This window comes from Arvicola amphibius, chromosome 13, assembly GCF_903992535.2.
Source record: "Arvicola amphibius chromosome 13, mArvAmp1.2, whole genome shotgun sequence".
Taxonomy (NCBI): Eukaryota; Metazoa; Chordata; class Mammalia; order Rodentia; family Cricetidae; genus Arvicola; species Arvicola amphibius.
In genome coordinates this window covers 17,071,674-17,084,754 of record NC_052059.1, presented here as the reverse complement: position 1 = coordinate 17,084,754, position 13,081 = coordinate 17,071,674, and positions in this window count along the sequence as shown.

Sequence of the window (13,081 nt, the reverse complement as noted above, 5' to 3'; positions counted from 1 at the left end):
TATATATGGTAAATTAAGGAAAATAAACTTTCATCTATCCTATCTTTGTGAGTCTAAATTTTCATATCTAATTTATCTCTGATCATAACTAAGGAAAACTATAACAATATGTCTTCAACTCCATCAAAGACTTCAGAAGGATATAATATGACTTAAGTAAACAGGAAGTGCAATCAAGAAACTTCCAAAACTGAATTGACAGGGACATTTCATTGCCTGGACAGTGACCCAAAGTTCTTCTGTAATGCTTGGGCATTCATTTCAGCCTACAGGCCCATAGTATTTGGCAGACTTTTCTGTGAAACAGGAAATTTGAAGATCTGTTCTGCCTATATTAGCAGTTTGTCAGTCACTTTCTGTCCTGCAGAATGTCTGGCAGACACTTTCATGAAGCAGGAACACTGAAGGACCATTCCATCTTCTAAAATGTTCAGTAGTTACTTTTCTGTGAATCCTGCATGTTCCGTTTATACAGCATACCATCAAGCAATCCAGGCAAGAGCAGTTTCTTGCCCAAATGGCTGGCCTTGTCACATTGAAGGCAAATTCCATAACAAGTTTCTTCAATTCCCTTCAACCTTTCTGAAGTAACTGGTACTGCCAGAAGCAGATATGTCTCATTGTCAAAAAAAAGCCTAAGTTTTTAAAGCATTTAAATGCCATGTCCTGTAGCTCTTTGAAAGTTTTGAAGAATACCTATCTGTATGAAATATATCTCTGCAATCTAGAAAACCTAACATGACTACAATGTTTGATTATTACAGATGATTATCTATTAATCTGTATTTCTTAACTATTCATTACATTTTTAAATGGACTGCACCAGCACAATATCTTAAACAAGATCAGAAATACACATACACAGCATAACAAAAATCAACCTTAAATATGTATCAATAGACCAAGATTGATACCAAAGTGACCCGTATTTAATCCTTTGCACCCCACTTGGGAGAGCAAACAATAGACTTCTGAAAGTTGTATTCTGAGTTCCACGTGTGCGCACACACAAATAAATAAAAACACTTGTAAAAAATAACCAAGTGGTAACCAGCAGTCTTGCCACAGGAGGGTCCTTACATCATATTGCTAACTCAGAGGAGCACTACTGTTTAAAAGCTGTGGAAATGGTGAAAACAACAAAGACTACGTTTCGTTTTTAAAAACTTTTTTATTGATTTGTTGGGAATTTCACATCATGCACCCCAATTCCACTTACCTTCTAGTCCCTCCATATCCCCCCTTCACCCTTGTCATGTCCTCTCCAAAAGTAATATTTAAAAAATTAAAAATAAAAATATTAATTAAAAAACCCAAACAACAATAAAATAGCAAAACAAAAACAAACAAACAACCCCCCCCTTTCAATTCTCTGTAGTCTTTCCTGGTTTTCCATCACCTCTCCATTGGTCTCAGTGGTGCTGGGAGCTGCCAGGTGCATTGCAGTGGCATGCAGTGAACCCTTTTGTCCAAACAGCTTTACTTGCAAATGTTCATTGTGTAATGAGTTGTTAGTGTGGTTCAAGGCCTCTGGCTTCTGGCACATCATCAACACTGGACCCTCATCGAAACTTCTCTCTAATATCCTGCTGTTGCCCCAAGTCATGGAGGTCCTGTGGCTATGGTTCCACAAAACCAGTCCCTTCACACCCTCTAGCAGGTCCTAGATGGGCTAGATGTTGGGGTGGGTCAACTCAACACCCTGGATGCATGCCTGGGAGGTAGAAACGCTCCATTCCTGCCTGTTCTTAAGCTGGGTGAAGAGATTTTTTGGTGGGATTCCTCCATGCCATTCCCAGTCTGCAAACAAAGCCAGCGGCTAATGAATGAGTCTTCTGATGAGTCTGACCTTTAGGAGTAAATGAATTTACTGCCGAGAACTTTCGTGTGCTTCTAGAAGCTGCCTCATGCAGGTTTATAGATGTATCTTGGCTAAGACAAAAAAGAAAGAAAAAAGATGTTTACTGTTCCCTTAAGAGAATGTATTCTAATAGAAAGAACATGCTATATATTTAACATTAGGTAAGCAAAATATGCTAAATTCCTTAGGGTCCTAATTATTCCAAAGGCAAGGTCTAATCAGCAGAGATGAACTTTGATTCTGTTAGAAAAGCAGAGAATGTTCACACAAATCCTTTCATTTCCCTATCAATGGCAATAAAAATGCTCACCTTGCTGGGAACTCATTACAGCTGGTAATTTTATTCACTTAACTTGACACACCATTGTTAAAGGGCTGCAGATGTAAAGATATGTCAAAGAGGCTGAAGCCCCCAAGATGGAAAGATAGCACATACATCTAAGATGAGGTAGCATGCAAGAACCCTGATAACGGATTTGAACATCTTTGAATTTTTAGACATAGGAAACATAATAAAATAGAAATTCCACTTTTAGGCTATCATTTGTCTGTATAAGTGTCTGCTAATCATGTGACTTACACAAATTTTCGGCTACCCTCTATTATTTCAGACAAATTGTGCTACAATAGAATTTTGAATGTAATTTAGTTCTCAAGTCCCAAATAACCCTGCTAGAGGTAGAAAATGAATGTTTTCATCTGAAGAAATAAAATGGGAGACTGGGGAAATGCCCAGTACTGACAGCAAAAATGCTGCTTTTTCTAACTTAGTATTGTTTCAATTGTAGGGTAATTGAACTCAATTGTCTGAAGAGTATTTATTTGCTAGCAACATGTGAGTTTATTTAATGACAGTGCACAGTTTTTTTTAGCAGGAGTTTCCGGATTTTTCTTATAATGTTGATTCACCTCAAACTATACTGTTTTCCAGAGAGACTCTGCTGGGTTTTAGCAAAGGCCCCAAAGTTAATCACAGATAGGAATCAATTATACCACCCAGCTGTTTCTATTGATGGTGCTGCTGTCGTGGAGCAAGCACAGGAAAGTGCTTCTTAGCAACATACTTTCTGTAGTCAAGGAGATGCTGTCCTACACTTTGAGAAAAGATGGAGACATATCAAGAGTGCAGAAAGGATGCTTTCAGAGGAGCAACTGACCTCCCTTTTAATCAAGTCCAAAGCAGTCTCAGTGATGAAAGACTGAAGTTGGAAAAGGTTCTTTTTGATAGTAAAGATGTCCAAACTTGGATAGAGGCGATGCTATAAATACTGGATGGGTTACGCAGAGTCGCAAGGCACAAATACATAGGCTTCAGGGAGACAGAGTTAATAATTCAAGGATTTTCCTTCATAGAGGTGCAAAAGATTTCCAAGAGGGGTCATAAGTAGAGTCTGAAGAAAGGAAGAGCCTGAAAGGACAAAATTTCTCCTTCTCTTAACCCTGTATGATCTCAGATAAAGCAAGGCAATGGGGTCAATTAGCAACCCCAGACAGAGAAAGTTTGCCATGAGCCTTCTCTAATTACCATGACTGTATAATTATAAAGCCTAGTTGACTGCTCTGAGCCAAAGCCGCCTGTAGTTTATTTCTCTGGTCTCCCAGTGTCTGAGACTTCATTCTTTGTGGGACAGCAGCGCCTTCCCTTTCTTTTCCCGCTGCAGATTGTTGGCTCTTGGCTGTGATCCCATAGACTTCTCTGCAGAACACTGTCCTCCGAGCACTCTGCTTCCCAGACTCTGCACATAGACGTTTGGCTTCCAGTGGACAAACTCATTCTCCAGCTTATAGTCTCCTTGGTGCTAATGAAACCAATCTCTTTATTTTTAAAATTAATGGGTGTGCTCAGACTTATTGACATTAGTTTTTGGAACAGTCAGACAATGCAATCTCAGGGCATAATGGGATCTATAGCTGTTAAACGCCTAATGGATAGAAAGTTTTAATATTTTCATAGCTGCCATTACATTTTTTTGAAAATGAATTTTTTTCCTTGAATGCAATGACATTTATGCAGAGTTTCTTAATAATCTATATAGCTGTATTATTATACTAGTGGAAGCATACAAATATCACAAGTATCACAAGAATAAGGTAAGTTTCAAATTTTAAAGCAAATCAGTGCTTTGTTTGAGTCACCTAAATATTTTATAAACTGCTTACAACACTGTGTGCTTGAGCTAAGGAGTGGCTAAGCCACTCGAAATCAAATTACAGATTGTCACGTGTATACATTCACGTCTAAGGAGCATCTTTGAACAGCTTATATTTGTCTTTTGTAGTTTAGAAATTTTCTTGTTGATAAAAGTTTTTAAATGAAAGAAATACATTTGTTGTTACTCAGATCTTTTGACATGTGATGCAACCCATTTATATTATCTCTACATTCTAATGCTTATCTAACAATTGGTTTCCAATCTAGCTACCAATCAATAAAATATGGGGGAACAGAGAGTCCTGTTGGTGTTTTTAAGTGAAATTCAATGCCGTAGTAGCTAATATCCTGCATAGATGGACTGCATGCTGTGCTGACATTGCCTGAAGCATCTCAATGCTTTGTTGAAGCCAGGATGCAGCAGAGCATTCTGTCCTCTGCTGGCTTTCTGATTCAGGTGTTGGCTGTAGGTAATCCGGTCTAGCGTCAGGGGTCTGAGTCTGAAATATGTCCTTGATTTCACGATCCAGAGACTGAAAACTTGAAGAATATAGACTGCATAACAAAGTTTTGTTATTTATGAGAAAACACACTGTATTTGTATCTATATTGCAAGAGTAGAAAATAAGATATAAGCAATAAAAAATCCCAACATTGTATCTAAATGATGCATGCATATTTTAAAACTTTTAAAATTTATACCAGAAAAATCTTGTAAATATTCTCCAACTCTTCTGTGACTAATCAAAATGAAATTGAACTAAGATGGGAAGGACACATTCCATTATGTAATTGCTTGCTTCCTGGCCTTGCAAATTTAGCTAAATATAATTTTTTTTTGTCAGTCCAACTTGTAGTGAAAGGCACTGTCATGTTTGTGCTTGGAGAAGTCAATTTGGATATTTTCTAGCATTCATTCTTGTGTTCTTCTGAAGTCTCTGAAGTCTCCTTCTTTGTTTTACTTGATTTCCCTAAAGCATGAAGATCCATGCTGCCTAAATTCAATCAGCCTTCATTTTTCCCTGTATAGTGTATGGCTCAATCTTCATGCTCTTCAGAATTTAATAGTTTTCTAGATTGGGTTTGCTTGGTGCCATTTCCTTTTTTGTGTGTGTTTCTTCTGTGAAGAAATTACTCTTTCCAGGAGCAAAGGCCTTTGGTTAAAGTCTCAAGGTCCTGTTTATTTCTGCTTGTTCATCCAGAGAGGGTAGGTGAAGAGACTAGAAAAAAGAATGGACAGCAAGATCTCACCACGTAAGAAAACAATTAAGAACTTCAAACTAAATTCATATGCATCCCTGTAAATCTTAAAAGCTAAAATCTATATACGTATTTGTCAGAATTCTGGGCCAATTTTTTGATCCATAGAAAATGTAAATTAAAATATTCAGTTAATTTTGCCTTCTATTGAAAGTAGCTTTCGTCAACTATTTTCTCATTAAAACATTTTAGAGCTAAACGAACAACAAAATTAAATCTCCAGAAATGTGATTAGCTCTTCTAAAAGAACATCAATCTACTTAGAGAACAGACTTGGCATTTTAAGCATGCGCCTACTTCAGTGCTTTTCTTCTGCGGGCAGAATGATGTCACGAGAAGAATATGAGATTCTGGAATTAGAGGAACTGGGCATGACTCCTAGACTGCCCTAGCAGTCATGTGACCTCGGGAAGATAGATGATGAAACCCTTTCAGGTTTGGTTGTGAAGCATCACACAAAGTACACTTAATTCAGATAAACTTGGCTGGGAATATACTTAAAATAGATGATTCAACACCCACGGTAACTCTGGTTTTACTTAATTAACAAAGTGTCAATGGGTCTTGAAGTTTTTGGAAAATGCTTGAAATTATTCAATCTAGAAAAAAAAAAGTCCTTTTAAAAGACCACACCCCCCAAAACTGAATCGTATAACTCTCACCTCAAATTTTACCATGCATTAGGGCCACTCCATCCTCCTTCAGAGAAGTTCATTTAACCTTGATTTCTGTAAGAGTTGATATTGAAGTTAATGTGGAAATTACTCACCTATTGGGCACAGTGTGCATAGCCCCGGGGCTCTACTTTGCTTGGCAGTGTCCAAAAAAAGTTTTTTTTTACTTTCTTTAAAATGAACTTCTAGGTCCAAGTAAGCATTTTATTATATGTTATTAATATAGTCACCTTCGGGTCAATGTCATAAAATACAGTGTTTAATATTCATCGCTGTGAGTACCTCATGATGAGGACCCTGTGATGAATTATTCAAGGGACCCAGTTACCTGCAACTCAAGGCAGCTGAAAGCACTGTTCCAATGATAGCCACCTTGCCAGGAATTGTAGATTTGGATGATTACTTATGTCTGGGAAACAGGGAAGGCTTGGTGGAGCTGAAATTTAAGCCATTCCTTTGGAAATGGAGGGACATTTCAGAAAGAAAAGCCACAGAGCTGTGTAGGAAACAGTGTTACAACTTAGCAATGCTAGTCATTACATAATGGCATCTTTCTTGTGTATGTGTGTGGGGTGTAGGGAATCATTTGCTATTTATGTAGTAAAATCTTGCCAGATTTTTCATTTTGCATTAAAATGTTTCAGAATTAAACTCCTAAATTAAATTCCTAAATTCCAAAAACACCTACAAAAACAATGAGTAAACAATAGTTTGTTCTTAAGATGTGAGACTAGATAATATTAATTGGGATATTGTGGCAAATTGTTTTTTTTTTTTCAGTTATTATCTGACTGCAACAGAGACCAACTCTAGCTAATTCAGTCAGTCGGGAATGAAAAAGAACGAAGGAGACTAGAGGCTGTTTGCACTAACAGAATGGTGTTGGTTTTAAGGTCAGCTAAACTAGGTAATCCCATTCGGTCTGAAGGTTCAGTTTTACATGAAAACTCATTGCACCAATCCCATCATCATCGGTCCACACTAAGATCATCCAGTTGCAGATCTCCTAGATGAACCATGCTCAGTGTCTTGCTAAAACTGACATAGAATATGTGGTTCTATTCTAGAAGGTCTGTCTCTTTTCTAAAATCAAATTCTTCCATTACTGTCTAGGTTTATGTTCTTTCATCTTACTAATTTTTCTTTACTCTCTAATCATCTTTAAGTGCCTGTGAGTAGAACTGACATTAATTCTCTAAATAGTGCACTGGGCTGGTTATTTATACCTGTGTCTATGCTGATTGCTTAGTTATACTGGTTTTTGTTCTGATGTTTACAGGCATCCTTCTGGTATGCTGTTCTGAATAGTTGTTGCCTGTGTGTAGCAGTGGTTAAATGTGTTTCATGGCATTCTGAGGTGAGAATATTAATTGCACTATTATGACTTGAATCTAAAATGTTTCCTCTCGGCTTCTGTTTCGAATAGTCAGTCCATAGTTTGTTGTTCTATTTTGATGGTTCTGGAGCCTTTGGGAAATAGGACCTGGTTGATGGAAATAGATCACCATGCATGGATTTTCGAAGGACATACCCACTTCTGATTCTAGTATCAGTTTCTGCTTTCTGGCCAGCCACAGTGTAAACAAGATCTCCAACTCACTTTCCTGCTACCAGGGATGGAGTTACCCCATATTGCCTTCTCCATTACAGTGAGCTGAAATCCCTTGGAAAGATGATTCAAAATAAACATCTCCTTCCTTAATTGTCTCTATCAGGCATTTCTTCACAAGATGCAGAAACAGCTAATACGAATGCCTTCCCTTCCAGGATGCTTTGCCATGTCATAGTCCGAGAACTAGGACATCAGCTGACTCTAGACTGAAACCTCTGACATTATCAGGCAGAGTATACATACCTCTCCCCTTTGAGTTTCTGTTCTTAAATACTTGATTACAGCAGGTGGAAACCGAGCTATGTAATGATAAACTGTGATGATCCACACAGAGTAGCCTCTAACAAGCAATGTTTTTGGTTTTCTCTCTCTCTTTTTGTTGTTGTTATTTGGCTTGGTTTCTTTTTTTTTTTTTAATCATGTGAGGATTCTTGTTTAAAGGCGCATTCTACTGTACTTACCTGGTTAATCTGTACATCTTGCCAGTCACACTCTAAGAACAGCTTCCTTAAGGATAGTTTCCACTAATGGTTCCCAGAGGCTTGATGTGTCCATTCCTTTGGGTATCTGTGCTTATCCTGTCAAAATAGTCAGATAGAACAGCATTTCCTTCCATTGATTTAGATGTCAAAATTTGGGCTGTTGTAATTCTATGTTTCTGTTCCAGGGTTTATTTCAGAAAGTATCTTTTATATTTAAACTTCTCGATGCAAAATGCTTGTGCATGCAAGACACATTAAATGTATTATTTCATCAATTTTGTGTCATATTTAAAATATAGGCTTATGAAGCACTTAGGAAGTGGGGACAGGAAGATCAGGAGTTTATTGACAACCTCCACTGTTGATAGAAAGTTTCTGTCCTGCAGCCCTTCAGTCCCAAAGAAACACACAGAGGTCTACATTAATTATAAACTGGTTGGCCTAGTAGCTCAGACTTCTTATCAACTAACTCTTACATCTTAAATTAACTTATAATTCTTGTCTATGTTAGCCACATTGCTTGGTACCTTTTATCAGTGAGGCATTCTCATCTTGTTTCCTTTGCATCTGGGTGACGACTACAGACTGAGCTTTTCCTCCTCCCAGAATTCTCCTCTTCTGGTTGCCCCACCTATACTTTCTGCCTGGCTACTGGCCAATCAGCATTTTATTAAACAATGTAAGTGACAAATATTTACAGGGTACAAGACCATTGTCCCACAGTACTCTACTATATGAGAGCTTGTTTCAAGCAACAACAAAAAGACAAAATAATGAACAATAAGTAGATTTGTGAATAAGATAGGTATTCGGGTAAAGAAACAGTTTCTTAAGGAATTTAAGCAAACCATTGATTGTTACCCAAATTGGTGCATTTTCTTAATAGCAAGAAACTGAAGATTATGAAAATAAAACAAAATAAAAATAAACCCACAAACATTATTTACTTCCCAATAGCTTTTTGTGGAGAAGAGGGACCACACTGTACAGATGCACACTAATTCTAAGACTGATCCAATCAGACATGTGAGAGCTGAGGGTGAGGAGCAGCTGGGTGAATTCTGGAACCAACACATATATATTTAACTGTGGCTCTGCATCCCTCAGATTCATTAGCTTTTAGTTACATGGCGTTTGTAAAAGACTTGTGAAGAAAACATTATTTTTTTTTGAAATTGTGAAAATAATCACACAGAGAGCAGTGAGTATACAAACAAGAACTAAATAAAACCCCAAATGACTCCAAATCACTAGATACAAACTTGTCAGGATATTGATGTTTCAGATGTCAAAGAGGATGTGGAACAGATATTTATTAGTGTGTTTGCTACTTTACATGGCTCACTTCATTTAATCCTCACCCTAACCTTAGCTGTGTGTGGTATCCATATCCACAAAGTGTAGTAAAGAACCTGCCTTAGTCCATATACTAATACAAAGCAGAGGTTATATGAGACCCAGAGAGACTAATTCTACAACCCGCAGATTGTGAGGTTAGTAGAAAGCCTAGTTTCCCAGACCTTAGGGTTGCAGCCATGTTTTTGATTACTTGAGCCGAGTTCCTGGAGAGAAACGCTTCCTGTCAGAGTGGGCTTCTACATGGGGAAGTCTGGGTTGCTGTGACAACCAGATCCTTCCAGAACCCCACTGATTTTCCAGATTTGAATTCTACCAGCTTTGGTTTTGACAGCATTCCAGTCTTAGGATCAGAGCTCATCAGAGGGATAAAAGTCATTGCGTTGTGACATGCTTATGTCCCTAGACTAAAATCTGTGGTTAGGCACTGTGTTTTGTTTCTAGTTGGTGTCTGGCAAAGCTAAGAACTCAGTATCTCAATATTAATGATCTGTACACAAAAAACCAAACAGAAGCAATGTCACTTCTAAGCAATAGCAACAAAGAGCACATCATAAAAACTGAGATTCTTTCCTCGCCCACAGTCAACAATGGCTTTTTAATGCCTTAGAAAAAGTCCTTTGCCAGGTGAATAAATTAGGTGGGATTCCCAAAGATCCAGCTCAGCCCTGGAATCCATTATAGTGGATTTTTTCAAGCACTGTGTCTCATGCCTGTAATCTCATGTCTCAGGACGAAGGCAGGATAATTGCAATTCTGAGACCATCCTGGACTGCAGAGTGAATGACAGTCTGTTCCCTTGTTTGCCCTGCCCTAACCAAAACAAAAACAAAACAGAGGCAAAAGAAAGAAAAATAAAAAAAAATAGATTTCCAAATCTACCTTCTCTTTGGCCTGGCATACTTAAGTTTGAGTGCATAAAATGTGTGTGTGTGTGTGTGTGTGTGTGTGTGTATCTTGTGGTTTGTGTGTTTCTGTGTGTACGTGTGCATGGAGGAATAGTGTCCTTTTGTCTTTCCTAAGAAATTTCCATTTCTGTCTAGCTCATAAATATAGAAAATGAGAACATCTATTGATTTATACTTTATTCACTGTTCATGTCAATCTCAGTCTACGTTTCAAGGGCAGTGCTTTAGACTGATTGGCTATTATTTTCATCCTTATATTATGATTTTTATATAATTTATATTGGGTATTTTCATTGTTTGGGAACAAAACTATCAAACCCCAAAACAGTGTATGAATTTTTAATGATTTTCATCGTCTGTGTTTATTGAGCCACCGGAGAAATACTCAATATCTAGTGTCACATACAGGTGAATTCTATTTCTTTTCCAGTTATGTGCTGGAAAAGAAATATGTACATATTTACATGTGTACACATACAGAAATGCAGAAATACACTCACAGAAACTGCTCTCCTTGTGTTATTTAGGAATTTAAGGGTAATCTAATTCAAAGCAAAGGATGTAGGGATTCTGCTGGAATTAATGTGTCTACAGATAACATCAATTCACTGAAAATGATCATGCCAGTAAATGCATTTTTAAATTTTTAATTAATCTTTTACAATTATTTGTTTATTTTGTGCATGTATGTGTACATGTGTTTGGTTGTACTCATGACAATACACACGTATGGAGGAGGCAGTTCTCTCCTTCCACCATGTGGGTCCCGGGGACCAGACTCAGGCCATCAGGCTCATTGATAAGTGTGTTTCCCTGCTCAGCTGTCTCACAGTATGCCTTTTAGGAGTGATATTAATATTTTATTTTTAATAAGTACCAAAGACCATTTTAGTTATTTTTGGGAGAAGTATGTTTTCTTCCCATTCACAAGTCCTCACTTTCGACCCTTGTCCCCAGATGCATTTGAAAATGTAATATTTCAGCTGACATCAGTGTCTGGTGTTTCTGATGATCCTGAAAACACTCACCCATGAGCATGAAGCTGAATCCTGTCCATGTCCTCCCTCTGAGGGTGAGTCACTCAGCGTGGGCGAGGTTTGTAGATGGGAGCTGGCTCTGCTCTTTCCTTTGGTAACCAAGGGAAAGGCATCTTGCTGAGAGAATACTTGCAAGTACAGTGATGGCCATAAGCAAGTGTTAGAAGAACAGCTAACCTGTTGTCAGGCTTGTGAATGTCTGCTACCGTGTTGGCTATTCTCTGCATGTTACAGGATTTAATTCACAGCATCTTCCGAATGATATTGCTTCCAGAAACCAAGATCCGTTATCTTCTGGCCCATGTTGACGTTGTCATTGAGCAGGTGCTTACAATGGATTAGCCTCTGAACTAGGGGAGGACTAGAGACCAAGAGAGGGCTTGGATGTTTTGGGAAAAAGCACTGAACGAAGTCAGAGAGCGAGGGCTCTAGAAATGCGCCTTAAGTTCCAGTTTTGTACTGCAGTGTTGGAAATTCTCAAAGGCATTCCAGTTTCCTTCATTTCCATTATCTTTTATTTTAAATGGCTGTTGCAGGGGAAACACCCAGCACAGAGTGCCTGGGTTATTCTCAGTGGTTGGTAACTAAATCTTTTCCTACTATGAATATATGCTTATCAGAAAAAAAGTTCTGAAAGTCCTTCCTCCTCTGTTGATTTAGAAGCACCATAAATATATAGGATAAATAAAACCTTTTGAATTTGGGTGATAGTGCCAAGGGTGTCTGCTAAGTTACCCTTAATAGCTACTACATGTTTCCAATGAACTTGGTCAGATAAGTATCATAAATAAAAATAGTAATGATGCCACCGAAAGTGGTACGTTATTTTCTGTTTGTTCAGTATAAACGTTATTTGCTATGTGGCTTAAGTAAACGCTTCTTAAGCATTTACAGTGAAGGTACACATTAAAAGCGGCTGTTCCTATAGGATGGCTACAGCAGTAATAGAGAGATTAAGGACTATCTTCAAGGCTGCAGAGTTAGCAAACAGAAGACCAGGAGTTCAGGTCTAGGTTTGTAGGACTTGAGAGACTCTTCTTTTCTGCACCTGCTGTAATGCTCTGCTGGGCTACAGGTTTTGTCCCTGGAATCGGTATAGTGAACATCAATAGGTGGTTTGGTCAGCGTGGTAAATAATGAATTCTTTGCTGCTGATTTCACAAGCACTCGTGGAATCCCACAAACTCTCCTTTGCTATGACTCAGAACCCCTGTAGCTGATTGAATTATTTCCATTGATGTGGATTTCAGTTCCATCTAGTAGCAACAAGATTCAACTTAACAAAGGATGAGCTGTGTCAGGGGTTTTCCAGAGAGGGGTTTCTGTCATAACTTTTTTCAGTTAGATGAATTTGGATAATAGAATTAGTAACATCTGTCCAGTTCAGGAAGAGAAAAACTTTTATTTTAGGGATAGGCTTTGTACCTCATGAGTCTTGTATGAGATTAAAAATAAAAGACCCTAAAGAAAAAAGTTCCATTGCACAACTAGCAACATAAACACCAGGGAAGAAGAGACAGGGCTCTAACTCATTAATGTAGTCAGAGGACAAAGTCTTAAGAGACAATATGAGGACAAGATCACCCCTTCGGTCTGATCACTGGGAGAGGTAAAAGGTCTCTCTAGTGGCTGGTTGCCTTGCTTCTCTGATCTTCAGCATTAACCCTTATATCTGACTCTGGGATTTTATTATTAATACCAATTAGAATTCATGCTACAGGGATGCTGCAGTGACTGTG